The 27,862-nt window shown below is 40.8% G+C and overlaps 1 non-coding gene across 1 annotated transcript; it reads right to left on the bottom strand.

Annotated features, from left to right (window-relative positions):
- Positions 1–16,051: 16,051 nt before the first annotated feature.
- LOC147286285 (small nucleolar RNA R71) lies at positions 16,052–16,158 on the bottom strand. The gene has a single exon (XR_015122166.1). It is a non-coding gene; the product is annotated as a small nucleolar RNA R71 (small nucleolar RNA).
- Between the last annotated feature and the right edge of the window lie 11,704 nt (positions 16,159–27,862).

Raw genomic sequence — 27,862 nt, forward strand, 5'->3', positions numbered from 1 at the left:
TGTCTTCAGCCTGACATTGCCTCTCCTTTACTTGCGTCCTTTCCTCTTCTTCTTGCCATTGCTACTCTCGGCACTCCCTAAGAATGAACTGAAGAAGCTCTCCATCTCTGACTTCTCATCTCCATAAAAAGTGATCTCCTCGCTCCGCGGCGGCTCAGAAGTGAGACAATACACCTCTTACTTGGTGTTGTGACGAATCTTCATGAAACACTCCATTGCTTTGTACTCCATGTTAGAGGTGCACAAAAATGGTCTCCCAAGAAGAATAGAAACGTCACCAGGAAGTCTCAGCACATCTAGCACTATGAAATCAGAGGGAAATAGTAAATTACGACATCTAACCAAAACATCCACAAGCATACCAAGGGCTTTCTCGACTGAAGAGCTGGCGAAGCGAATGTTCGAATCAAACGGGTGCAAATCAGCTTCCACAAATCCAAGCCTCTTGAACACCATCAGCGGCATGACATTGATAGCTGAGCCATTGTCAATTAAGGCATTGGTAATCTCATACTCCCCTATGCTGCACGGTATGACCAATAAGCCTGGATCCCTCTTCTTGCTCAGAAAAGATGTAAAGAGATAACCACAAATCTCTCTAGGAACATTGTGACTATGCCCTTGCTCCTCAACCTTTTTCTCGATTGACTTCATTTCCCTCATGGTTGCGGGAAATTTGGTGACGTCGATGTCTGGAATGAGGGGAATCACACGTGTATCAACTTTCTCTTCAATCATGTATGGATCCTCCTTTTCCTCACTATCCATGATCTCAATCACTTCCTTAGTCTTAACCACTCTAACTCTTTTTCTTGGAGTTGTTCTCAGAATAGCATTTACATGCTCCTCATTCTTCGGGTTGACGATGGGCTGACTAGGCAATTTTCCCTTCTCTCTCTAGCCCAAAGTAGAGGCAATCTGACCCACTTGACTCTCCAAATTTGCAATGGCCTTCGAGTTGGCTTGCATCTGCTGCTCGGTTCGGTTCATGAAGGCATTGGAGCTCTGAGCAAGGGAAGTGGTGCTTTGCGCAATCTGAGCAATCTTGTCCTCCAAACTAGACCTCTCGGCATTAGGGTGCACATACGGCTTGTTGGTGCTCTCACTAGCTTGCTGTCCATTGTTGTTGCTTCACCTGAAATTTGGGTTGTTCTTCCAACCTGGTTAACTTGTTCCACGTCACCCCCTTGTTCTTGCATACCCATTAGCTTCTCTTGAGCCAAAGACAACTTCTGCACCATAGTCTTAATTTCCAAAATATGTCCCTCCATGGTGTTTGGCACATCAGCCACCTCATATAATCCTCTCTTTGGTCCTCCCCTTGAACGATTGGAATCCCATTGTTAAGAACTCAAAGAAAGTGACTCAAATAAGTCTGTAGTCTCATCTTCTGTTTTTGACATAAATGCACCACCACATGCCGAATCCACCTTGGCTTGATCCCTTTCCAATAAACCTTGATAAAAACAGCAAATCATATACCAAGGAGATAAGTTGTGGTGCGGACAGCTAGTAAGCAACTCATTGAATCTGTCCCAAGTCTCATGGAATGGTTCGTCCGCTTTTTGCACAAATCTAAGGATCTCCTTCCGAATCGAATTTGTCTTGGAAATGGAATAAAACTTGGTCAGGAACTTGCTCGAAAGATCATCCCAAGTCGAAATGGAACCACTTTGCAGCGAATACAACCACCTCTTTGCCTTGTTCTTAAGCAGAAAAGGGAACATCCTCAAACGGTACTAAACGGCATTCAGACCCCTCAACTGTGCGTCTTCACAAACCCCGAAAAAATCCTTCAGAAAATGGATCGGATCCTCCCCATTCAACCCGTGGTAGCTCGGCAACAAATGGATCTGACCACTCTTGATCCCGAAATCAGTGGCTCTTGTTGCAGAACGAATGCAGGATGGTTGAATGGGCAGCGAGGGTGCTGAAAATGGCTCAGGGGCTGCGGCCCAATCTCATTTGTCTCAGCCGTGTCGACACTTCCAATCTCCTCACTACTCGAATGTGATACACTAGGTAGAGGGCTGCCTTGAGATGTACCTAAAGTTTCGTTCTTGAGCCTCTCCAACCTTGCAACAATTTCAGGGTTCATAAAACACACCTAATCAAGAGAAAACACACAATCAGTAGAAAGAATGCTTATAAAGGCATGACATTTATTAAAAACTAAAAATTAACCAAAAATGAAATCTAACTAATATAACCTAATTCTAATGACTAATTAAACCAATTCATTGATATTAGACACCATTCCCCGGCAACGGCGCCAAAAACTTGTTGAATGTTTTCTTAGAACAAAATAAACATCTATTTCATTCCAAGTATACTCGCAAGTGCACGAATCGCATTAGTAGCAAAGCGTACAAGCACGAGGTCGATCCCACAGGGAGTGGTTAATAAACAACAAATCAATTCAAATAATCACTAGATTAACTAAATGGGGGGTTTTGAGAGATGAAAACACACGCACACATCACCACACGCACACACCCTTTATTTTATCTTGCAATGTTAAGTTTTTAGTTTCAAATCGGATAAGCATGCAATAACCATCCAAGGCTAATGACAGTTAATTTGAACACAGTGTATTAAAGTTTGACTGTTAAAAAGGTTTGGTTAGTTACTTTCTCGCAATTGTTCTCCAAATGCATAAACTAAGAGCTTCTTGGGCCTTCCTTAGCCAGTTAACTTACATGTTCCCTAGTTCAAGCTAAGGCAGCTGTTACCCATGTAAGTGTCATTAAGATTCGTGAGAACGTCAAACATGCACAACATATAAGCTTTGACTATTTCCTTATAGAGGTCGCCTAACCCCATTACCAAGAATAATCCCTTATTCCCTTGTTACTTGTGGTTTAGTGTCTTTTACTATTTCACAGCTAAACCTAACAATTAAACTAACAGACCAAGAGACGGATAAACGATTTGTTAAAACATGCAAATCCATTAATCAACCTACAACTAACATGCAAGATAAATAAATAACTACATAATTAAATTAAATAAAAAAAACAGCAACAAATAATAAAATCCCAATTCATGCTAATAATAAAATCAGAATCACAAACTAAATAAATTCAGAAACATAAATCAACATGAAATCAGAATTCTAGAAGGAAAAAGAAAACAAAATCAGAGATTCAAGCACAAGGGTGGCTGCGGCAAGGAGAGAGGAAGAAGGAGGCACCTAGCAAGCAGGAGGAACTCACGGCAAGGTGAGCTAGGGCTTGCGGCAAGGGCTGGTTCCTTCTCTCTCTCACTTGTCACGCCTCCTTCTCTCTCTAACTCACTGAATTCGGCTCTCTCTCTCACTCTAACTTTCTGAAAAATAAAACCTAAAACTGAAAAATAAAACTAGGAGACAAGAGGTGCTAGGGTTCTGAAGGGATGAGGTATATATAGAGGTGCAATCCTTGAGAGGCAAGGAGAATACTTGCGGCAGCAGCTAGGGTTTGGCGCCTTGGGCTTGCGGCAAGGGCTTGGCCCTTTTGGGCTTAAGTGACACACGCAAGTCAGCTAAAGCTTCCTCTTCATGCGCATGGGCTGCTGGTCTTGGGCTATGGACTTGACGCATTGGGCTTACACAATGTGGGCTAGGGTTTCACTCCATGGGCTATCACCTTGAGGCTTGCACATTGGGCTTGCATGTTGGGCTGAAGTGGCTTGCATGGCATGCATGTGCATGCATGGGCTGCCACCTTGGACCATGCGCATAGGGCTTGGGCTGCCACCTTGGACCATGTGCATAGGGCTACTAGGGTTAGGTGCATGCATGCATGCATGACCCATCTGACTTCGGCATCCCATAGGCCCATGGCCCATTTGACTTGTGAACTTGTCATCTTTGACCCTTGACCATTGACTTTGACTTCCCATTTTGCCCCTCATTTCCATTTGAATTCAAATTCATTTCTTCCCTCTATTCATTTCCATGGATGTCCACCACCTTTTGAAAGCTTTTGGAACCTTGACTGTGTAGAGTTGACTTTGACCAACATTTCCTAGTGCAACTAAGATTTCTTGTAAATCAAGGATTCCTTATCCGTTTCGACTTCTCGTAATGATCATATTGCCCCTGGGGTCTCCTAGTGTCATTAGGACTCCTTTCCCAAGTAGGGTTAGGTTTCCTAGTTCACCCAGGATTTCCTGTTCCAATCAGGATTTCTCATTTCTGGCTCCACAATGATGGTTCTAGGCTTGACGTTTCCTAGTATGACTGGGAATCCTCATTTGACTAGGATTTCTATACTTTTCCTGGTTTGACCAGGATTTCACTCGTTTTCCTAGTTTGACCAGGAAATGTCCCAAAATGGCTCCATTTGCTTACTTTTCCTATTTCTGCTTCATTTGATCTGAAAACACAAAAACAAGACAAGAAACAAAAAATATCGAGTTCTAACACTCTAGGTTAAGGAATTAGTATCATAAAGTGATGCAAAATGCACACTCATCACACCCCCAAACTTAGATTTTGCTAGTCCTCGAGCAAAAAAAAAAAGAAAATCAGGATTTCTCATTTCTGGCTCCGCAATGATGGTTCTGGGCTTGACGTTTCCTAGTGTGACTAGGAATCCTCATTTGACTAGGATTTCTGTACTTTTCCTGGTTTGACCAAGATTTCACTCGTTTTCGTAGTATGACTAGGAAATGTCCCAAAATGTCTCTATTTGCTTTCTTTTCCTATTTCTGCTTCATTTGACCTGAAAACACAAAAACAAGACATTAAACACAAAATATCGAGTTCTAACACTCCAGGTTAAGGAATTATTATCATAAAGTGATGCAAAATGCACATTCATCACACCCCCAAACTTAGATTTTGCTAGTCCTCGAGCCAAAAAAAAAAAAAAAAAAGACTCAAGACTGACTCTAACTTCCCAACAACTGAATTCATGCGCATAACCATTAATCACATAAGAAAGCAAGGCATATAAGTTGCATTCTACAAATTCTAATAACAGTTCAAATAACATACATCGCTCCTCTATTGTCATATAGGTGATGAGTGTGCATTTTGCATCACTTTATGATACTAATTCCTTAACCTAGACTGTTAGAACTCAGTGGCCAAAAAAAAAAAAGACTGTTAGAACTCGATATTTTGTGTTTGTTGTCTTGTTTTTGTGTTTTCGGGTCAAATGAAGCATAAATGAGAAAAAGAAGCAAATGGAGCCAATTTAGGACATTTTGATGAGTGTTCATTTTACGCTATTTTATGATACTAACTCCCTAACTTAGAGTGTCAGAACTCGATACTTTTGTGTCTATTGTCTTGTTTTTGTGTTTTTAGGTTAAATGAAGCAATGATGGAGAAAGAAGCTAAATGAGGCTATTTTGAGCTAAAAATGGAAAAAAATGGGAAAAAGAATCTTGCGGGAATCTGCTAGAAGGATCTGGAATCTGGAATGAATCTTTGAAGAATCTCAGACAGAATCTTTGAAGAATCTCAGACAGAATCTTTTAGAGAATCTTTTTGGTCAAGGTTGACTTTTGGTCAAAGTCAAAGGTCAAAGGTCAAAGTCAATGGTCAACCGTGCCACATCATCACATGACATGGACTACACATGCAGCCCATGCACTATGGGCCATGCGCATAATCCTAGCCCAAAGGACCAAGGCCATGCGCCTATTGCAAGCCCAATTGGAGGAAGCCCAAGTTGTGCCATTCCAAGGTCCAAGAGCCCAAGTCATACAGCCATGCGCAAGCCATGCATCCCTAAAGCCCATCACGCCACTTGCTTGTTGCAGCCAGCCCATGTTCTTTTAAAGGAAACCCTAGCCCATCACGCCTACAAAGAGAAAGCCCAAGGAATCCTAGCTGAAAAAGAAGTCAAAACCCTGGAAAATAGAGCACCAATTTCGACAGCAATTCTGTAATTCTCCAGAACGAATCAGGTAGCATGCCATATATTTTTGGAAAGATACGGATGTTAGCTTCGCAGGGAATTTTACGGATTTCGATTCCGAGTTTTCTAGCTCAAGATATGGTCATTTTAGTGGAGGTAGCGCAGCAGTTCCGCGAGCTGAAAACGGAGTTACGCCCAAAAAGAGCACAAATCAGCCCAAGGCCCATGTTTGGCCGAAAATTATAAGTCTTGGTGTGCAAGGAATGCACTTATCCCACATTGAAGAGAAAGAGAAATCTCAGCCCCACTCTCCTCTATAAATACATCTTTATAGCTCAAAGAGAGGGAGCTCCTCTCTGAAATTTCAGAAACCCTAGCTGTTCTCTCTCTCTCTTTTGTAGCCGCCAATACCCTAGCCTCCTTTCTTTCTCTTTCTTTTCTCACGCACCCTAGGAACCCTAGCAGCCCCCATTATTTCTCTTCCCTTGTCGCAGCCACCATCATCTCTCTTTCTTTATTTTTCTGCTGAACCGAAGGAGGAGGAAGAAGTCGAGCTGCTGCCACCTTGTGCCGCTGCTGCTGCCACTCTCTAGAGATGCTCTTTTATTTTTGTTCTGGAATTCTTATTTTGTTTTGTTTGATTCTAGTTTTTAATTGTTTTGTTTAATTAGTTTGCTTTCCAACATGGATTGGGAATTTATTTATATTATTCTGATTTTCTTTTCTATTTTAATTATGTAAGTTTATTTATTCTATCTTGCATGTTAGTTGTAGGTTGATTATTGGATTTGCATGCTTTAACAAATCGTTTATCCGTCTTTTGGTCTGTTAGTTTGATGTTTGCATGTATTAAATTTCCACTATCTATTAGAACCCGTCACTAGTTGTTTGCATCCTTTGACTGGCCACCTTAGGGTAATTGCATCTAGTTTATTTGTTAGGTTTAGCTGTGAAATAGTCAAAGACACTAAACCACAAGTAACAAGGGAATAAGGGATTATTCTTGGTAGTGGGGTTGGGCGACCTCTATAAGGAAATAGTCAAAACTTATATGTTGTGCATGTTTGACGTTCTCACAAAACTTAATGACTCCTGCATGGGTAACAGCTGCCTTAGCTTGAACTAGGGAACATGTAGGTTAACTGGCTAAGGAAGGCCCAAGAAGCTCTTAGTTTATGCATTAGGAGAACAATTGCGAGAAAGTAACTAGCCAAATCTTTTTAGCAGTCAAACTTTAATATGTTGTGTTCAAATTAACTGTCATTAGCCTTGGATGGTTATTGCATGCTTATCTGATTTGAAACTGAAAACTTAACATTGCAAGATAAAATAAAGGGTGTGTGCGTGTGGTGATGTGTGCGTGTGTTTCCATCTTTCCAAAACCCCCCATTTAGTTATTCTATTGATTAATTGAATTGATTTGTTGTGTATTAACCATTCCCTGTGGGATCGACCTCGTGCTTGTACGCTTTGCTACTGATGCGATTCGTGCACTTGCGAGTATACTTGGAATGAAATAGATGTTTATTTTATTCTAAGAAAACATTCAACACATTTCCAGGTCAAACCAGGAAAACGAGTGAAATCTTGGTCAAACCAGGAAAAGTGCAGAAATCCTAGTCAAATGAGGATTCCTAGTCACACTAAGAAACATCAAGTCCAGAACCATCATTGCGGAGCCAGAAATGTGAAATCCTGATTCGAACAGGAAATCCTGGTTGAACTAGGAAACCTAACCCAACTAGGGAAAGGAGTCCTAATGACACTAGGAGACCCCAGGGGTAATATGGTCATTACGAGAAGTCGAAACGGATAAGGAATCCTTCATTTTCAAGAAATCTTAGTTGCACCAGGAAATGTTGGTCAAAGTCAACTCTACAAAGTCAAGGTTCCAGAAGCTTCTAGAAGGTGGTGGACATCCATGGAAATGAATGGAGGGAAGAAATGAATTTGAATTCAAATGGAAATGAGGGGCAAAATGGGAAGTCAAAAGTCAAGGGCCCATTGACAGAACCGCCCCCGGATTCCACCCTGAAACCCGGAGAGGTCCTGCGGGAATCCAAAATCAAGGAAAATCCTACCGAAAATTCGGCAGAACCTCCCCTGAAAATGGATTAACCCAGAAATCTCTAAACCTGTAAAAAAACACTTCTAAACAGCAACCACCTCTACCACAACCAAAAAGTTCTTATTCACCAAGGCACATGATAATCAGAGCAAAACTAAACTTCCATTATAAAATAAAAGTTAACTCTACAACTTAAGGGAAATGACGCCGAAGAACTGAAAGTCCTGCCTCGACGTGGTACGGCCCAACCTCAGCGATCTATAACACCTGGGGGGAAATGTTATAAACAAAATAAAGAAAACGTGAGATAACTCTCAGTGAGTGGACCAAAATAAAGAAACAAAACATTAAGTTATTCATCCTATCAAATTCCTTTAAAATCAAATCTCCACTAAGACCTCACGTCACTCTTTGAAATCCCCCAGTTTTGAAACCAACTTACGATCTTTAAGAAAGTCATAAAACCATTTAAAATCCAGAAATTTAAATAAATCAAAATATAACTTTTCAATAACACCCTTTTAAAATAAAAGTCATAAAAACATTGTTCAGAAATCTTGATAAAACTCAAAAGGAATTCTCAACCAAACTCATATTTAATAACTCCTGTAAATAATAATAAAATCCCACCATGCTTATACCCTGAAATAACCTGGCCATACACCTGTGCGGAAATACAGGCAGGCAATATCCTGGCCATACACACACGTGGAGTAAAATCCAACATTTACTCCACGTGCAGGCAATATCCTGGCCAAACACACGCGTGGAGTAAAATCCAACACGTGTAGGCAATCCTGGTCGTACGTGCACGCAGAGCGGCCCCCAAAGGGCGAAGCATCCCGACACACGGCCCAAAGCCTGTATGTGTGCCGTGATGGGTCCCAAAGACCTATCCAATCCGATAACCTAAAGGGTACTGCAAGGGTGGTTTGAAAACCATTTGTCCATAATCCAAATAATAGATCCTTTTTCCATCAAAAATAAATATCAAGGTACTTCCCCAAAAGAAACTTAAAATCCATAAGCCAACATACGAAATCCGAATCAAATTCAATATACATAAATCAAAATATTACTTTTCGACTAAACCGAAATATTAAATGAACCTTGTAAATAAAATGAGAAACCAAATTTCCTTTCCCAAAGCCCAACAACTCATTAAAACTAACATGTAAATATATGGTTTAAAAACTTATTTATGAACACATTTGAAATTCGAAAACCATCGTCATTGATCAAATCCCAAATCAATTCAAAATATTATGCATAGTAGAATTAATTTATAAGATGTGCAAACAATTCGAAAAACAAAAGTCCACTCACAGTTTAACCGACCAATGTCTAATCCTTTCCAGAAATACGTTCCCATTTCACGTTCCCTTCTTGTTCGTCACTAGAAATAGCCAAAAGACGAGGCTCCATCCACCAAGTAATTATCTAAACCACCTTGTTAATTCGATTCCAAGTTCGGCAACTGACCAATCACATAATCGAGCTTCCCAAACATCCTAAATTCACAAATAACCACCAATAGCAAACCATCAACCTAACTCCAATTCAATACACACCCAAAACGAAAACATTACAAAATACTCATATACCAATCATACCTTTCTCACGTCTGATAACCACCATGACACGACTTAAGGTTTCCTTAATAGATCGGCCACGAATTGTTGTCCTTAGGATATGCATACTCTGTCCATAAAAACAATGCATTACAATCTAATTCTAGAGCTCACAAAGAATAATAATTTGGCCATTGATCAATCGATTTGGGTGATAACCACCACGCACGGTGGCTGTCCGACTCCAACTAACACATCAAATCTCACCCAAAACACAACGGAGCCTGGATTTTGTCTCTAAGAGTCCCGGGAAGGCCGAATAGCAAGAGAAACCACCCAACCCGCCGCCACAAGTGGTGGTTTCGACGGAGGCAGCGGCGGCACAACCTAGAAAACACCCCAAAACAACTCCAATTAGTCCTAATTGCACGGTAGGACGTTCAATTGAACCAAAAACAACTCGATTTTCCAATTTAAGAAATTCGAAAAATAACAAAAACCCTAAAATCAAAATTTCAATTTCTCAAAATTGGACGTGCCCATCTTAGGGGAAAGATTACCCATACCTCGAGGATCATTTTTGACAACTGGACCGACGGCCAAAAGTCGCCGGAAACGGCCAAAATCGGTGGTGTGGCCGACGGTGGAGATTTGGTTTCCCAAGCTCATTGCTCCGTCGTGGAGCATCGTATGAATGAACGGAGACCATGGCTAGACTCACCATGACGAGGGGAACAAAGCCCAGTAGGTCTGGCCATCCAATTTCTGCCGGAACAGTGAAATCGCGGTGGTGCAGCCGCAACTTTGCTGGCTTGCTACGCTGTCGTGGGTGGTCGGATGGTTGATCCGAGACAACCAATAGAAAGGTATCGTCGATAGCTTTCCAACGCCACCAAGAACGCCTGAATTGGAGGTCGGGAGCGAGAGTTATGGCCGATCAAAGTTTGGTCAAGAGGAGAGGATGACAGAGAAGAGAATTCGGGAAGAGAGAGAGAGAATGCACGGGAGGGAGAGAGAAATGAGGAGAGAGAGGGGTTTCTGACTTTTTGGGTTTTAAAAACTCACTTTTGTATAAATTACAAGTTTGCCACTCACTTCAAAAGCCCGTATCTTTCAAACCATAGCTCCGATTGACGCGTGCCGCGTGTCTACGAACTCGTGGACTCGAGACATTTCCAACAGACCCAAAGTCAAAATTGAGAACCCACTAATTTTAAAAGTCAACTTTCGGGTCAAGCCCAATTTAAAACAAAAATTAAAAATTAAACTAAAACCCTTTTTATTTTCTAAATGAATTCCAAAATTCTTAAAGTAAGTTATCAAAATGTTTAAAATAAATCTTTGAAAAAAAATTTCCGAGGTCTTTCACATTTCGTTTCCTTATAAAATCTCTTAAAATGAACAAAGTAGAATAAAAATTTTAAATTTCCGAGAAATTTGGGTCGGGTTGTTACACCCATGGGCCTAAGGGATGTCGAACCCAAGATGGGCCATGCATACACATGATTGGGCCCAAACCCTAGCAGCCCAAAGTCCATGCGTAAGGAGCAAGATGGCAGCCCATGCATGCGCATGCATGCCATGCAAACCCTAGCAGCCAAGGAGCCCCATTGCGCAAGCACAAGATGCAAGCCCAAGGTGGAAGCCCATGGAGTGAAACCCTAGCCCATCTTGTGCAAGCCACTTCAGCCCAACACATATGAGCCCAATGCACCATCAAGGTCCAAGACCAGCGGCCCATGCGCAAGGGAGGGAGGCCTAGCTGACTTGCATGCGCCACTTAAGCCCAAGAGGACAAGCCCTTGCCGCAAGCCCATAGCTAGAAACCCTAACTGATGCCGCAAGCTACAAGGAGAAGAAACCCTAGCTGCCGCAAGTCACCTTCTCCTTGCCTCTCAAGGATTGCACCTCTATATATATCCCCTCAATTCAGAACCCTAGGACACACTTTTGCACCTACACACTCCAGCCAAATTCTCTTTGTTCCTAGTTTATTTTTCTGTTTTAGGTTTTAGTTTTCAAAAAGTTAGAGTGAGAGAGGGAGCCGAATTCAGAGGGACTTAGAGAGAGAAAGTGGCGTGACAAGTGAGAGAGAGAAGGAACCAGCCCCTTGCCGCAAGCCCTAGCTCACCTTGCCGTGAGTTCCTCCAGCTTGCTAGGTGCCTCCTTCTTCCTCCCTCCTTGCCGCAGCCACCCTTGTGTTTGCATCTCTGATTTTGTTTTCTTTTTCCTTCTAGAATTCTGATTTTATGTTGGTTTATGTTTCTAAATTTATCTAGTTTATAATTCTGAATTTATTTAATTGAGTTTCTGAATTTAATTAGTTTATAGCTTTGGTTTTATTTAATGCATGTTTTAGATTCTAGTTAGTTTATATTTTTCAATCTAGTTTAGTTGTGTTTCTGATTTCAATTCGTGCATGCATTTAATTTCGTTAACTTTGCGTTTTTGATTTCTTTAGCAAGCATGAATTGGGACTTTGTTTATGGTTGCTGTTTTTATTTATTTAATTTAAGTATGTAGGTTAGTCATTCTATCTTGCATGTTATTCGTAGGTCGATTAATGGATTTGCATGTTCTAACAAATCGTTTATCCGTCTCTTGGTCTGTTTGTTTGATGTTTGCATGTATTAAATTTCCACTATCTATTAGAACCTGTCACTAGTTGTTTGCATCCTTTGACTGGCCACCTTAGGGTAATTGCATCTAGTTTAATTGTTAGGTTTAGCTGTGAAATAGTCAAAGACACTAAACCACAAGTAACAAGGGAATAAGAGATTATTCTTGGTAGTGGGGTTGGGCGACCTCTATAAGGAAATAGTCAAAGCTTATATGTTGTGCATGTTTGACGTTCTCATAAAACTTAATGACTCCTGCATGGGTAACAGCTGCCTTAGCTTGAACTAGGGAACATGTAGGTTAACTGGCTAAGGAAGGCCCAAGAAGCTCTTAGTTTATGCATTAGGAGAACAATTGCGAGAAAGTAACTAGCCAAACCTTTTTAACAGTCAAACTTTAATATGTTATGTTCAAATTAACTGTCATTAGCCTTGGATGGTTATTGCATGCTGTTGATGTGTTTTCTTAGAACAAAATAAACATCTATTTCATTCCAAGTATACTCGCAAGTGCACGAATCGCATCAGTAGCAAAGCGTACAAGCACGAGGTCGATCCCACAGGGAATGGTTAATATACAACAAATCAGTGCAAATAATCACTAGAATAACTAAATGGGGGTTTTGAAAGATAGAAACACACGCACACATCACCACACGCACACACACTTTATTCTATCTTGCAATGTTAAGTTTTCGGTTTCAAATCAGATAAGCATGCAATAACCATCCAAGGCTAATGACAGTTAATTTGAACACAACATATTAAAGTTTGACAGCTAAAAAGGTTTGGCTAGTTACTTTCTCGCCATTGTTCTCCTAATGCATAAACTAAGAGCTTCTTGGGCCTTCCTTAGCTAGTTAACCTACATGTTCCCTAGTTCAAGCTAAGGCAGCTGTTACCCATGCAGGAGTCATTAAGTTTTATGAGAACGTCAAACATGCACAACATATAAGCTTTGACTATTTCCTTATAGAGGTCGCCCAACCCCACTACCAAGAATAATCCCTTATTCCCTTGTTACTTGTGGTTTAGTGTCTTTGACTATTTCACAGCTAAACCTAACAGATAAACTAGATGCAATTACCCTAAGGTGGCCAGTCAAAGGATGCAAACAACTAGTGACGGGGGTTTTAATAGATAGTGGAAATTTAATATGCGCAAACATCAAACTAACAGACCAAGAGACGGATAAACGATTTGTTAAAGCATACGAATCCATTAATCAACCTACAACTAACCTGCAAGATAGGATAACTAACCTACATAATTAAATAAAACAAATAAAAGAAACAAAACAGCAACAAATAAATGAAATCCCAATTCATGATTGTTAACGGAAATCAGAAACGCAAATTAAACAAACTTAGAAGCATAAACTAAACAACTACTTTAAAGTGCATCAATTAAATGAAATCAGAAACGTAAAGTACACAAGATTGAATGCATGAACTAATTAAAAATCAGAAACATAAAGTAACTGAAACAACTACACAATTAAATTAGATTACATAAATTAAATTGCATAAACATAAATAACTTAACTAAAATCAGAACCATGCACTAAAAGAAATAAAGAGACAGATTGAATAAAACCAGCAAATTAATTAAATAGCTTCAGTAGCATAATCCAACAATAAAAGAAGAAACTAGAACAAAAATCAGAAGAAGCAAGGGGAAGGGGCTGCGGCAAGACAGCAAGGGGAAGGCACCTTGCACAAGCAATTGGCTCACGGCTATGGTGAGCTAGGGCTTGCGACTTAGGGGTGTCCCTCCTTGCAGCCACGCCACTTCTCTTTCTCTCTTTACCTTTGGCTAGCTCTCCCTAGAACAATACTAAATTCTGAAATTAAAATCCTAGATCAGAAAAATAAAACAAAGAGAGGAGAGGGTTTCGGCTGGAGGAGGAGAGAAAATAATGTCCTCTAAAAGTCTGAATGAGGGGATTTAAATAGGAGAAGCCTTCCTTGAGAGGCAAGGAAGAGCAAGTTGCGGCTGGCTAGGGTTTGCTCTCCTAGTGCCTTGCGGCTTCAGCTAGGGCTAGCTGATCAGGCCTTGGCGTGATGGGCTGCTCCCTTATGGGCTTGAGTGGCTCACGCCTAGCCTAGCTAGGGTCCCTCCTTGGCGCATGGGCTGGTAGTCTTGGGCTTTGGGCTTGCATGTTGGGCTTCCATGTTGGGCTTCAGTAGCTTGCACAAGATGGGCTAGGGTTTCACTCCATGGGCTTCCACCTTGGGCTTGTCACCTTGGGCTTGCGCATGGCCCCTTGTCTTGCTAGGGTTTGCATGGCATGCATGCGCATGCATGGGCTGCCATCTTCCTCCTTGCGTGTGGCTTTTGGGCTGCTAGGGTTTGGGCCCATGCATGTGCATGCATGGCCCACTTGGTTCAGCATCCCTAGGGCCCATGGGCCCTCCACTTTTGACTTCCCATTTTGCCCCTCATTTCCATTTGAATTCAAATTCATTTCTTCCCTCCATTCATTTCCATGGATGTCCACCACCTTCTGGAAGCTTCTGGAACCTTGAAAAACATTTCCTGGTGCAACTAGGATTTCTTGAAAATGAGAGATTCCTTATCCATTTCGACTTCTCGTAATGACCATATTGTCCCTGGGGTCTCCTAGTGTCACTAGGACTCCTTTCCCTAGTTGGGTTAGGTTTCCTAGTTCGACCAGGAATTCCTGTTCGAATCAGGATTTCACATTTCTGGCTCCGCAATGATGGTTCTGGACATGATGTTTCCTAGTGTGACTAGGAATCCTCATTTGACTAGGATTTCTGCACTTTTCCTGGTTAGACCAGGATTTCACTCGTTTTCCTGGTTTGACCAGGAAATGTCCCAAAATGGTTCCATTTGCTTCTTTTTCTCATTTCTGCTTCATTTGACCTGAAAACACAAAAACAAGACAAGAAACACAAAATAGCGAGTTCTAACACTCTAGGTTAAGGAATTAGTATCATAAAGTGATGCAAAATGCACACTCATCACATGCTTATCTGATTTGAAACCGAAAATTAACATTGCAAGATAGAATAAAGGGTGTGTGCGTGTGGTGATGTGTGCGTGTGTTTCCATCTCTTAAAACCCTCCATTTAGTTATTCTAGTGATTAATTGCATTGATTTGTTGTTTATTAACCATTCCTTGTAGGATCGACCTCGTGCTTGTACGCTTTGCTACTGATGCGATTCGTGCACTTGCGAGTAAACTTAGAATGAGATAATTGTTTATTTTGTTCTAAGAAAACACATCAACAAGTTTTTGGCGCCGTTGCCGGGGAATGGTGTCTAATATCAATGAATTGGTTTAATTAGTCATTAGAATTAGGTTATATTAGCTAGATTTCATTTTTGGTTAATTTTTAGTTTTAATAAATGCCATGCCTTTATATGCATTCTTTCTACTGATTGTGTGTTTTTCTCTTCATTAGGTGTGTTTTATGAATCCTGAACTTGTTGCAAGGTTGGAGAAGCTCAAAAAGGAGACTTTAGGTACATCACAAGGCAGCCCTCTACCTAGCGCATCAGATTCGAGTAGTGAAGAGACTGAGAGTGTTGACATGGCTGAGACAAACGAGATGATGCTGCAGCCCCTGAGCCATTTTTCAGCACCTTCGCTGCCCACTCAACCGTCGTGCATTCGGTATGCAACCATAGCCACTGATTTCGAGATCAAGAGTGGTCAGATTCACTTGTTGCCGAGCTACCATGGGCTGAATGGAGAGGATCCGATCCACTTTTTGAAGGAGTTTTCCGGGGTTTGTGAAGCCGCACAGTTGAGGGGTCTGAATGCCGATCAGTACCGTTTGAGGATGTTCTCTTTTGCGCTTAAGGACAAGGCAAAGAGGTGGTTGTATTCACTGCCCAGTGGTTCCATTTCGACATGGGATGATCTTTCGAGCAAGTTGCTGAACAAGTTTTATTCCATTTCCAAGACGAATTCGATTCGGAAGGAGATCCTTGGATTTGTGCAGAAAGCGGACGAGCCATTCCATGAGACTTGGGACAGATTCAATGAGTTACTTACTAACTGCCCACACCATAACTTATCTCCTTGGTATGTGATTTGTTGTTTTTATCAAGGATTATTGGAGAGAGATCAAGCCAAGGTGGATTCGGCATGTGGTGGTGCGTTTATGTCAAAGACGGAGGATGAGGCTACAGATTTGTTTGAGTCACTCTCTTTGAGTTCTCAACAGTGGGATTCCAATCGTTCGAGAGGAGGACCAAAGAAAGGGTTATACGAGGTGGCTGATGTGCCAAACACCATGGAGGGACAGATTTTGGAAATCAAGACTATGGTGCAGAAGTTATCTTTGGCTCAAGAGAAGCTGATGGGTATGCAAGAACAAGGAGGTGATGTGGAACACGTGAATCAGGTTGGGAATTATCCTAGGGTGCCATACGATCCATTTTCTAACACTTATAACCCTGGATGGAAGAACAACCCTAATTTCAGGTGGAGCACCAACGCCTTCATGAACCGTACCGAGCAACAGATGCAAGCCAATTCGAAGGCTATTGCACATTTGGAGAGTCAAATGGGTCAGATTGCCACTACTTTGGGTCAGAGAGAGAAGGGGAAATTGCCAAGCCAGCCCATCGTCAACCCGAAGAATGAGGAGCATGTAAATGCTTAATTGACAATGGCTCAGCTATCAATGTCATGCCGCTGGTTGTGTTCAAGAGGCTTGGATTTTTGGAGGCTGATTTGCAACCGTTTGATTTGAACATTCGCTTCGCCAACTCTTCAATCGAGAAAGCCCGTGGTATGCTTGTGGATGTTCTGGTTAAATGTCGTAAATTACAAATCCCCTCTGATTTCATAGTGCTAGATGTGCCGAGACTTCCGGGTGACGTTTCGATTATTCTTGGGAGACCATTTTTGTGCACCTCTAACATGGAGTACAAAGCAATGGAGAGTACCATGAAGATTCGGCACTACACCAAGCAAGAGGTGTATTGTCTCACTTCCGAAATGCCACAAAGCGAGGAGATCACTTTTTATGGAGAGGAGAAGTCAGAGATGGAGAGCTTCTTCAGTGCGTTGTTGAATGTTTTCTTAGAACAAAATAAAAACATATCTCATTCTAAGTTTACTCGCAAGTGCACGAATCGCATTAGTAGCAAAGCGTACAAGCACGAGGTCGATCCCACAGGGAATGGTTAATACACAACAAATCAATTTAATTAATCAAGAGAATAACTAAATGGGGGGTTTTAAGAGATGAAAACACACGCACACATCACCACACGCACACACACTTTATTCTATCTTGCAATGTTAAGTTTTCGGTTTCAAATCAGATAAGCATGCAATAACCATCCAAGGCTAATGACAGTTAATTTGAACACAACATATTAAAGTTTGACAGCTAAAAAGGTTTGGCTAGTTACTTTCTCGCCATTGTTCTCCTAATGCATAAACTAAGAGCTTCTTGGGCCTTCCTTAGCCAGTTAACCTACATGTTCCCTAGTTCAAGCTAAGGCAGCTGTTACCCATGCAGGAGTCATTAAGTTTTATGAGAACGTCAAACATGCACAACATATAAGCTTTGACTATTTCCTTATAGAGGTCGCCCAACCCCACTACCAAGAATAATCCCTTATTCCCTTGTTACTTGTGGTTTAGTGTCTTTGACTATTTCACAGCTAAACCTAACAAATAAACTAGATGCAATTACCCTAAGGTGGCCAGTCAAAGGATGCAAACAACTAGTGACGGGGGTTTTAATAGATAGTGGAAATTTAATATGTGCAAACATCAAACTAACAGACCAAGAGACGGATAAACGATTTGTTAAAGCATGCAAATCCAATAATCAACCTACAACTAACATGCAAGATAGAATAAATAAACCTACATAATTAAAATAGAAAAGAAAATCAGAATAATATAAATAAATTCCCAATCCATGTTGGAAAGCAAACTAATTAAACAAAACAATTAAAAACTAGAATCAAACAAAAGAAATAAGAATTCCAAAACAAAAATAAAAGAACATCCCTAGAGAGTGGCAGCAGCGGCGGCAAGAGGTGGCAGCGGCGGCAGCACAAGGTGGCAGCAGCGACGGCACAAGGTGGCAGCAGCGGCGGCGCAAGATGGCACTCCTCCTTCCTCCTAGGGTTCGGCACAAAAATAAAGAGAAGAGGTAGAGGGCTGGTGGCTGTGGCTTGAAAGGAAAATAAATAATGGGGGCTGCTAGAGTTCCTAGGGTGCGTGAGAAAAGAAAGAGAGAGAATGGAGGCTAGGGTGTGCGGCAAGAAGAGAGAGAGACTAGGCTAGGGTTTCTGAAATTTCAGAGAGAGCTCCCTCTCCTTGAGTTATAAAGATATATTTATAGAGGAGAGTGGGGCTGAGATTTCTCTTTCTCTTCAATGTGGGATAAATGCATTCCTTGCACACCAAGACTTATAATTTTCGGCCAAACATGGGCCTTGGGCTGATTTGGGCTCTTTTTGGGCGTAACTCCCTTTTCAGCTCGCGGAACTGCTGCGCTACCTCCACTAAAATGACCATATCTTGAGCTAGAAAACTCGGAATCGAAATCCGTAAAATTCCCTGCGAAGCTAACATCCGTATCTTTCCAACCATATATGGCATGCTACCTGATTCGTTCTGGAGAATTACAGAATTGCTGTCGAAATTGGTGCTCTATTTTCCAGGGTTTTGACTTCTTTTTCAGCTAGGATTCCTTGGGCTTTCTCTTTGTAGGCGTGATGGGCTAGGGTTTCAATTAAAAGAATATGGGCTGGCTGCAACAAGCAAGTGGCGTGATGGGCTTTAGGAATGCATGGCTTGCGCATGGCTGTATGACTTGGGCTGAATGGGCTGCAAGCATGCAAATAATGTGTTGGGCTGCCACCTCACCATTCTTGTGGATTTCGACTTCACCTAGGCCCAAAGCCCAATTGACTTCATGACATGATATGGTTGACCCTTGACCATTTACTTTGACTTCCAATTTTACCCCTCTCTCCTTCTTGGATTCGAATTCATTTCTTCGCTCCATTTGATTCCATGGATGTCCACCACCTTCTAGAAGCTTTTGGAACCTTGACTTGATTGAGTTGACTTTGACCAACCTTTCCTAGTCCAACTAGGATTTCTTGTAAATGAAAGATTCCTTATCCATTTTGACTTCTCGTAATGACCATATTGCCCCTGGAGTCTCCTAGTGTCATTAGGACTCCTTTCCCTAGTAGGGTTAGGTTTCCTAGTTCAACCAGGAATTCCTGTTCCAATCAGGATTTCTCATTTCTGGCTCGACAATGATGGTTCTGGACTTGATGTTTCCTAGTGTGACTAGGAATCCTCATTTGACTAGGATTTTAGCTCTTTTCCTAGTTTGACCAGGAATTGACCCATTTTCCTAGTTTGACCAGGAAATGTCCCAAAACGGCTCCATTTGCTCCTATTTCTTATTTATGCTTCATTCGACCTAAAAACACAAAAACAAGACAACAGACACAAAAAGATCGAGTTCTAACACTCTAGGTTAGGGAGTTAGTATCATAAAATAGCGTAAAATGAACACTCATCATGCGTTCTTAGGGAGTGCCGAGAGTAGCAGTGGCAAGAAGAAGAGGAAAGGACGCAAGTAAAGGAGAAGGCAATGTCAGGCTGAAGACAGAAAAACAAGCGCTTATTGGGAGGCAACCCAAGTTTTTATTTCGAATAATGGAGGAGGAGTCATTGAGGACCAAGAGGCTGCGCCTACCCTTGGAGTGTCCACGCTTGCATACGCAAGTAAACAGTTTCTTTATTTCGCTTCATAAGACAATTTTTCATTTTGGTATGTTTATTTGCAATTTCCCGTTTCGCTTAATTTGATCATTCGTGCATTTATTTCATATACATTGAGGGCATGTATCATTTAAGTGTGGGGGGAAGGGCAATTGTCATTTGTTAGTGTTTTTAAGTTAGAACAAGTGTTTAGGGTGCTTTAAGTGTTTTTGAGTGTTTTTAGAAAAAGAAAAAAAAAAATTTGTTTTTAGTGTTTTTTAGGTGTTTTTAGGTTAGGAAAAAACTTTTTCTTTTGTTTTTAAACTTAGGGTGTCAAAACCCACATCAAAATGCACGTTTTCATTAGATCTCATTCACCTTAGTGATGGATGTGATTCTTTAGAAGTGTGCGACATTGTTTTAAAAACAAAAAGTTTTTTTTAGTCATTTTGGTTGTTTCAGGTCATTTGGAGTCCCCAACTAATTGATTTGAGTGTGCATGATTGTTATGAGCATGTTTTTGTATTGTGTGTATATTTGATGTTCTTTTCATTCTAATAGTGTTCCATAACATATCTTGCAATTCTATGTCATTTGGCCTTGTTGATATGAATTTAGGTTGTGATTAGCATTACTAATGATTATATGCATAATAGAGTAGACTTGCATGACCTAAGTGAGCTTTTGAGCCCTGTTCTTCAATTCTTGAGTGTTGCGCGCCACTCTGATTCTATCATTGTCATATAAGTCGTTGTTTTGATCTCATTGTCTTTCATTTGGTCATTTGCTTGGAATATGCATAATCTTGAATCAATGAGCTAGAACTCTTTTCTTGTGTACATAAAGCATGTGGTATATGTGTTGGGTCCTTAAATGTTTGCATTTTAGGCCCTCTATCTTCATGTATTTAGTACTTAGTCCCTATATTTTATGTTATTTATTTGTGTTTTTCTCTTTTGTAGGTGGAAAGCCCATAGAAATTAAATGGATGCAAATCAGCCCATTTCGAGCTTAAATGAATATTTGCTGTTTAAAGGGAAGGCCAAGATCAAGAGAGGGTCCAAGAGCATGAAGAAATGAAAGCCCAGCCCAAACCACATAGGAAGTGGCGTGGTTGCTAGAAGAAAAGGGCTGGCCGCACCTTGCAAGGCTTTCCTTTCCTAATTGGGCTCTAAAAATCAGATTTGATATAACCTGATTTATTTCATTTTAATTCCTGATTTATTGGAGGCCCATTAGGGGAGGAAATCAGCTACACCATGCGCAAAAGAGAGAGAGAAACCCTAGGGCCTTGCGCAAGTCACTTAAGCCCAAGAAGCCAAGCCCTAGCAGCCGCATCTTCTTTCTCCAAACCCTAGCTGGCCGCACATCCTTCCTTCCCAAAACCCTAGCTGCTGCACACCCTTATATATACATCTCTTTCTATCATTTTAGGGGTTCAGACACTTAAAAAAAAATCAGAAAATAGAGAGAGAGGGGCTGCTGGAGGCGTGAGCTCTCCTTGGGGTGTTTTCTCTTCTTCTTTTCTTTTCTTGTAATTGTTAGATGAAAAACATGATTTCGTGGCTGTTCTTGTTTTCTAGCATGAACTAATCACGTTTTCTAGGGCCTAGGATTCAGCCCTAGGCCGAATATTCAGTGGATTGGTGATGTAGTTGCTGTTTGTTTAATTCCATGGATTTGATGATTTTGATTTCACTTTAATCATTGTTCTCTATGTGTTTTTAATCCTTGATTGATCACCTAGGGTTATTGCATCTAGAATTTAATCAATTTAGGGTGAGGACAACCAATCAGCCCCTAATACAAGTGATAAACAACTTAGGATTTAGTAATTGGCTGAATTCTAATTGTGTGAGATCAATAATAAAGTATCTAAGGTAGACGCCATGCCTTAGGGTTTTATTTGCATTCATAATTTCATTTGTGTGTTAATGGACCTTGCTGCATTCTTAGGTAGATGCCATGCCTAGGTTGCATTTAGGGTACCAAACTAGGGGAATCATGCATTTCATGCTATGCCATAGGTGAATATGCGAATGCATTCATCAATAGGAATTAAAGGTTTCAGAAATTGCACCATGACATTGGATATGAGGTCTAGTGGTAAAGTCCTAGAGTCCTAGTATCATCATCCATCTATTTTCACAAGATAATTTGCTGTTTTCATACTCTTTGCTAGTTGCGCATCTTAGTCTTTAAAGTAGGTTGAATTTGCTGTTTTCAAGTCATACAAACCCCCTCCAATTTGTGTGTGTGTGTGTGTGTTTCATTTCAGTAAGTAGCTGCCCTAGGCGTGACAACTTGGGCAGCCACTTGTGTCTTATTTTCTTGTTTCTTCTTAGCATTCGGATTATCATTCAAAGATCAACAATAGTCCTCGTGGGATCGACCTTGCTTGCCATCTATATTATATATAGATTCGTGCACTGCGAGTATTTAAATTTAAAACGAACAATATGCATAACTCTTGAGAAATGAATTTAGGCCCTCTTTGTGTACCCCATAGCCTGAAAGCCTACCCATTACATGTTTTATCCTTACTTACCCATTTTGAGCCTTTTAAGCCGTTTTCTTTGTTACCCCATACCAAACCCTAAGTTTGGGGGTGTTACACCCGTTTTACCCTTTTTATGGTATTGCAAGCTGTTTATATGTTGATTGAGGTGAAAAAGAAGTGAAAATTCATAGCTTATACAAAATGTGTCAGAAAAGTATGTATACCGTGCCCAAAGAAAAGAAAAAGAGAAGAAATCAAAGAAAAGAGATGGGACGGTTTCAAAAGAAAAAGTGAGCAAAAAGAGTTCAAATTGAGCTATGAAGTGCAAAAAGCAAAGTGTACCTCAGAATGTTCTATTGATGCTTGCAATTCCATGGATTTAGCCATTTGTGTTTCCGTTTCATTTCAATACCCTATCCTAGCTTAAGCCTTCATTATAACCCTATCAAAAGCCCTAGCTGATCTCAAGAGGTGTGTATTATACTTATGTGGAGTCTATTTAAGAAGGGAGCCTATGGTTATTGATTCTATTTCAAGCATTTGGATTCCTTTCATGAGATCAGTATTCTTTCTAAAATGTGCCTTTATTTCATGTACATATGTGAGCTAATTGTTTTTGTTACATATTTCCTCTCACATATATTTTTGAGTGCACATATCAACCCAATTCTTGAATATTTATCATTGAGAGTATGTCATAGTAAGGATTGGAGTTGAATCTATTGTGTATGTATTGATTTAGTCTTGTTTGTCTAATACTTGGATTTGTGTCAAGGATGGCCTATATGACAATAGAGGAGCGAGGTATGTTATTTGAAATATTATTAGAATTTGGAGAATACAATTTATATGCCTTGCTTTCCTATGTGATTAATGGTTGTGCGCATGAATTCAGTTGTTGGGATGTTGGAGTCAGTCTTGAGTCCTTTCTTTCCTTTATTTGCTCGAGGACTAGCAAAACTAAGTTTGGGGGTGTGATGAGTGTGCATTTTGCATCACTTTATGATACTAATTCCTTAACCTAGAGTGTTAGAACTCGATATTTTGTGTTTCTTGTCTTGTTTTTGTATTTTCAGGTCAAATGAAGCAGAAATGAGAAAAAGAAGCAAATAGAGCCATTTTGGGACATTTCCTAATCAAACCAGGAAAACGAGTGAAATCCTGGTCAAACCAGGACAAGTGCAGAAATCTTAGTCGAATGAGGATTCCTAGTCATACTAGGAAACATCAAGTTCAGAACCATCATTGCGGAGCCAGAAATGTGAAATCCTGATTCGAACAGGAAATCCTGGTTGAATTAGGAAACCTAACCCAACTAGGGAAATGAGTCCTAATGACACTAGGAGACCCCAGGGGCAATATGGTCATTACGAGAAGTCGAAATAGATAAGGAATCCTTCATTTTCAAGGAATCCTAGTTGCACCAGGAAATGTTGGTCAAAGTCAACTTTCCAAAGTCAAGGTTCCAGAAGCTTCTAGAAGATGGTGGACATCCATGGAAATGAATGGAGGGAAGAAATGAATTTGAATTCAAATGGAAATGAGGGCCAAAATGGGAAGTCAAAAGTCAAGGGCCCATGGGCCTAAGGGATGCCGAACCCAAGATGGGCCATGCATACACATGCATGGGCCCAAACCCTAGCAGCCCAAAGTCCATGCGTAAGGAGCAAGACTGCAGCCCATGCATGCGCATGCATGCCCTGCAAACCCTAGCAGCCAAGGAGCCCATGCGCAAGCCCAAGCTGCAAGCCCAAGGTGGAAGCCCACGGAGTGAAACCCTAGCCCATCTTGTGCAAGCCACTTCAGCCCAACACATGTGAGCCCAATGCACATCAGGGTCCAAGACCAGCAGCCCATGCGCAAGGAGGGATGCCTAGCTGACTTGCATGCGCCACTTAAGCCCAATAGGACAAGCCCTTGCCGCAAGCCCATTGCTAGAAACCCTAGCTGATGCCGCAAGCTACAAGGAGAAGAAACCCTAGCAACCGAATGTCACCTCTTCCTTGCCTCTCAAGGATTGCACCTCTATATATATCCCCTTAATTCAGAACCCTAGGGACGGCACTTCATACTTTTTACACTCCAGCCGAAATTCCCCTTGCCTCCTAGTTTATTTTTTGTTTTAGGATTTTAATTTCAGTTTTGAGTTTTGTTCTTGTGAGGGCTAGCCGAAGGTTGAGAGAGAGATAGGAGTGGCGTGGCTGCAAGGAAGAGCATCCCTAAGCCGCAAGCCCTAGCTCACCATAGCCGTGAGCCAATTGCTTGTGCAAGGTGCCTTCTCTTCCTTGTCTTGCCGCAGCCCCTCCCACCTGTTCTCCTTGATTTTTCTCCTAGTTTTCTATTTTATCGTTGGATTATATTTCTGAATTTATTTAATTTATGATTCTGATTTTCTTTAGTGCATGGTTTTGATTTCAATTAGTTTATGCAATTTAATTTAGTTGTTTAGTTTATGCCTTTAATTTTGTGTACTTTGCGTTTCTGATTTTTTTAGCAAGCATGAATTGGGACTTTGTTTATTGTTGCTGTTTTTATTTATTTAATTTAATTATGTAGGTTAGTTATTCTATCTTGCATGTTAGTCGTAGGTCGATTAATGGATTTGAATGCTTTAACAAATCGTTTATCTGTCTCTTGGTCTGTTAGTTCGATGTTTGCATGTATTAAATTTCCACTATCTATTAGAACCCGTCACTAGTTGTTTGCATCCTTTGACTGGCCACCTTAGGGTAATTGCATCTAGTTTATTTGTTAGGTTTAGCTGTGAAATAGTCAAAGACACTAAACCATAAGTAACAAGGGAATAAGGGATTATTCTTAGTAGTGGGGTTGGGCGACCTCTATAAGGAAATAGTCAAAGCTTATATGTTGTGCATGTTTGACGTTCTCACGGATCTTAATGACTGCTGCATGGGTAACAGCTGCCTTAGCTTGAACTAGGGAACATGTAGGTTAACTGGCTAAGGAAGGCCCAAGAAACTCTTAGTTTATGCATTAGGAGAACAATTGTGAGAAAGTAACTAGCCAAACCTTTTTAGTAGTCAAACTTTAATATGTTGTGTTCAAATTAACTGTCATTAGTCTTGGATGGTTATTGCATGCTTATCTGATTTGAAACAAAAAATTAACATTGCAAGATAGAATAAAGGGTGTGTGCGTGTGGTTATGTGTGCGTGTGTTTCCATCTTCCAAAACCGCCCATTTAGTTACTCTAGTGATTAATTGCATTGATTTGTTGTGTATTAACCATTCCCTGTGGGATCGACCTCGTTCTTGTACGCTTTGCTACTGATGCGATTCGTGCACTTGCGAGTATACTTGGAATGAAATAGATGTTTATTTTGTTCTAAGAAAACATTCAAACAAGACTTCAATTCCCTCATGGTTGCTGGAAATTTGGTGACGCCGATGTCCGGAATGAGGGGAATCACGCATGTATCCACTTTCTCTTCAATCATGTCTGGATCCTCCTCTTCCTCACTATTCATGATCTCAATCATCTCCTTAGTCTTAACCACTCTAACTCTTTTCTTGGAGTTGTTCTCAGAATAGCATTTACAAGCTCTGTTGAATGTTTTCTTAGAACAAAATAAATATCTATTTCATTCCAAGTATACTTGCAAGTGCACGAATTGCATCAGTAGCAAAGCGTACAAGCACGAGGTCGATCCCACAGGGAATGGTTAATACACAACAAATCAATTCAATTAATCAATATAATAACTAAATGGGGGGTTTAGAAAGATGGAAACACACGCACACATCACCACACGCACACACCCTTTATTCTATCTTGCAATGTTAAGTTTTCAGTTTCAAATCAGATAAGCATGCGATAACCATCCAAGGCTAATGACAATTAATTTAAACACAATGTATTAAAGTTTGACTGCTAAAAAGGTTTGGCTAGTTATTTTCTCGCAATTGTTCTCCTAAGGCATAAAGTAAGAGCTTCTTGGGCCTTCCTTAATCAGTTAACTTACATGTTCCCTAGTGCTAAGCTAAGGCAGCTGTTACCCATGTAAGAGTCATTAAGATCCGTGAGAACGTCAAACATGCACAACATATAAGCTTTGACTATTTCCTTATAGAGGTCGCCCAACCCCATTACCAAGAATAATCCCTTATTCCCTTGTTACTTGTGATTTAGTGTCTTTGACTATTTCACAGCTAAACCTAACAAATAAACTAGATGCAATTACCCTAAGTTGGCCAGTCAAAGGATGCAAACAACTAGTAACGGGTTCAAATAGATAATGGAAATTTAATACACGCAAACATCAAACTAATCGATCAAGAGACGGATAAACGATTTGTTAAAGCATGGCAAATCCAATAATCAACCTACAACTAACATGCAAGATAGAATAAATAAACCTACATAATTAAAATAGAAAAGAAAATCAGAATAATATAAATAAATTCCCAATCCATGTTGGAAAGCAAACTAATTAAACAAAACAATTAAAAACTAGAATTCCAAAAGAAAAACAAAGAGAACATCTTTAGAGAGTGGCAGCGGCGGCAGCACAAGGTGGCAGCAATGGCGGCACAAGGTGGCAGCAATGGCACATGGTGGCAGCGGCTTGACTCCTTCCTCCTCCTTCGGTTCAGCAGAAAAATAAAGAAAGAGAGATGATGGTGGTTGCGGCAAGGGAAGAGAAATAATGGGGGCTGCTAGGTTTCCTAGGCTGCGTGAGAAAAGAAAGAGAGAGAAAGGAGGCTAGGGTATTGGCGGCTACAAGAGAGAGAGAGAACAGCTAGGGTTTCTGAAATTTCAGAGAGAAGCACCCTCTCTTTGAGCTATAAAGATGTATTTATAGAGGAGAGTGGGGCTGAGATTTCTCTTTCTCTTCAATGTGGGATAAGTGCATTCCTTGCACATCAAGACTTATAATTTTCGGCCAAGCATGGGCCTTGGGCTGATTTAGGCTATTTTTGGGCGTAACTCCTTTTTCAGCTCGCGGAACTGCTGCGCTACCTCCACTAAAATGACCATATCTTGAGCTAGAAAACTCGGAATCAAAATCCGTAAAATTCCCTGCGAAGCTAACATCCGTATCTTTCCAACTATATATGGCATGCTACCTGATTCATTCTGGAGAATTACAGAATTGCTGTCGAAATTGGTGCTCTATTTTCCAGGGTTTTGACTTTTTTTTCAGCTAGGATTCCTTAGGCTTTCTCTTTGTAGGTGTGATGGGCTAGGGTTTCCTTTAAAAGAACATGGGCTGGCTGCAACAAGCAAGTGGCGTGATAGGCTTTAGGGATGCATGGCTTGCGCATGGCTGTATGACTTGGGCTGAATGGGCTGCAAGCATTCAAATAATGTGTTGGGCTGCCACCTCACCATTCTTGTGGATTTCGACTTCACCTAGGCCCAAAGCCTAATTGACTTCATGACATGACATGGTTGACCCTTGACCATTGACTTTGACTTCCAATTTTGCCCCTCTCTCCTTCTTGGATTCGAATTCATTTCTTCCCTCCATTTGATTCCATGGATGTCCACCACCTTCTAGAAGC

This window comes from Dryas octopetala, chromosome 4 (assembly GCF_963921425.1).
Source record: "Dryas octopetala chromosome 4, drDryOcto1.1, whole genome shotgun sequence".
Lineage (NCBI taxonomy): Eukaryota > Viridiplantae > Streptophyta > Magnoliopsida > Rosales > Rosaceae > Dryas > Dryas octopetala.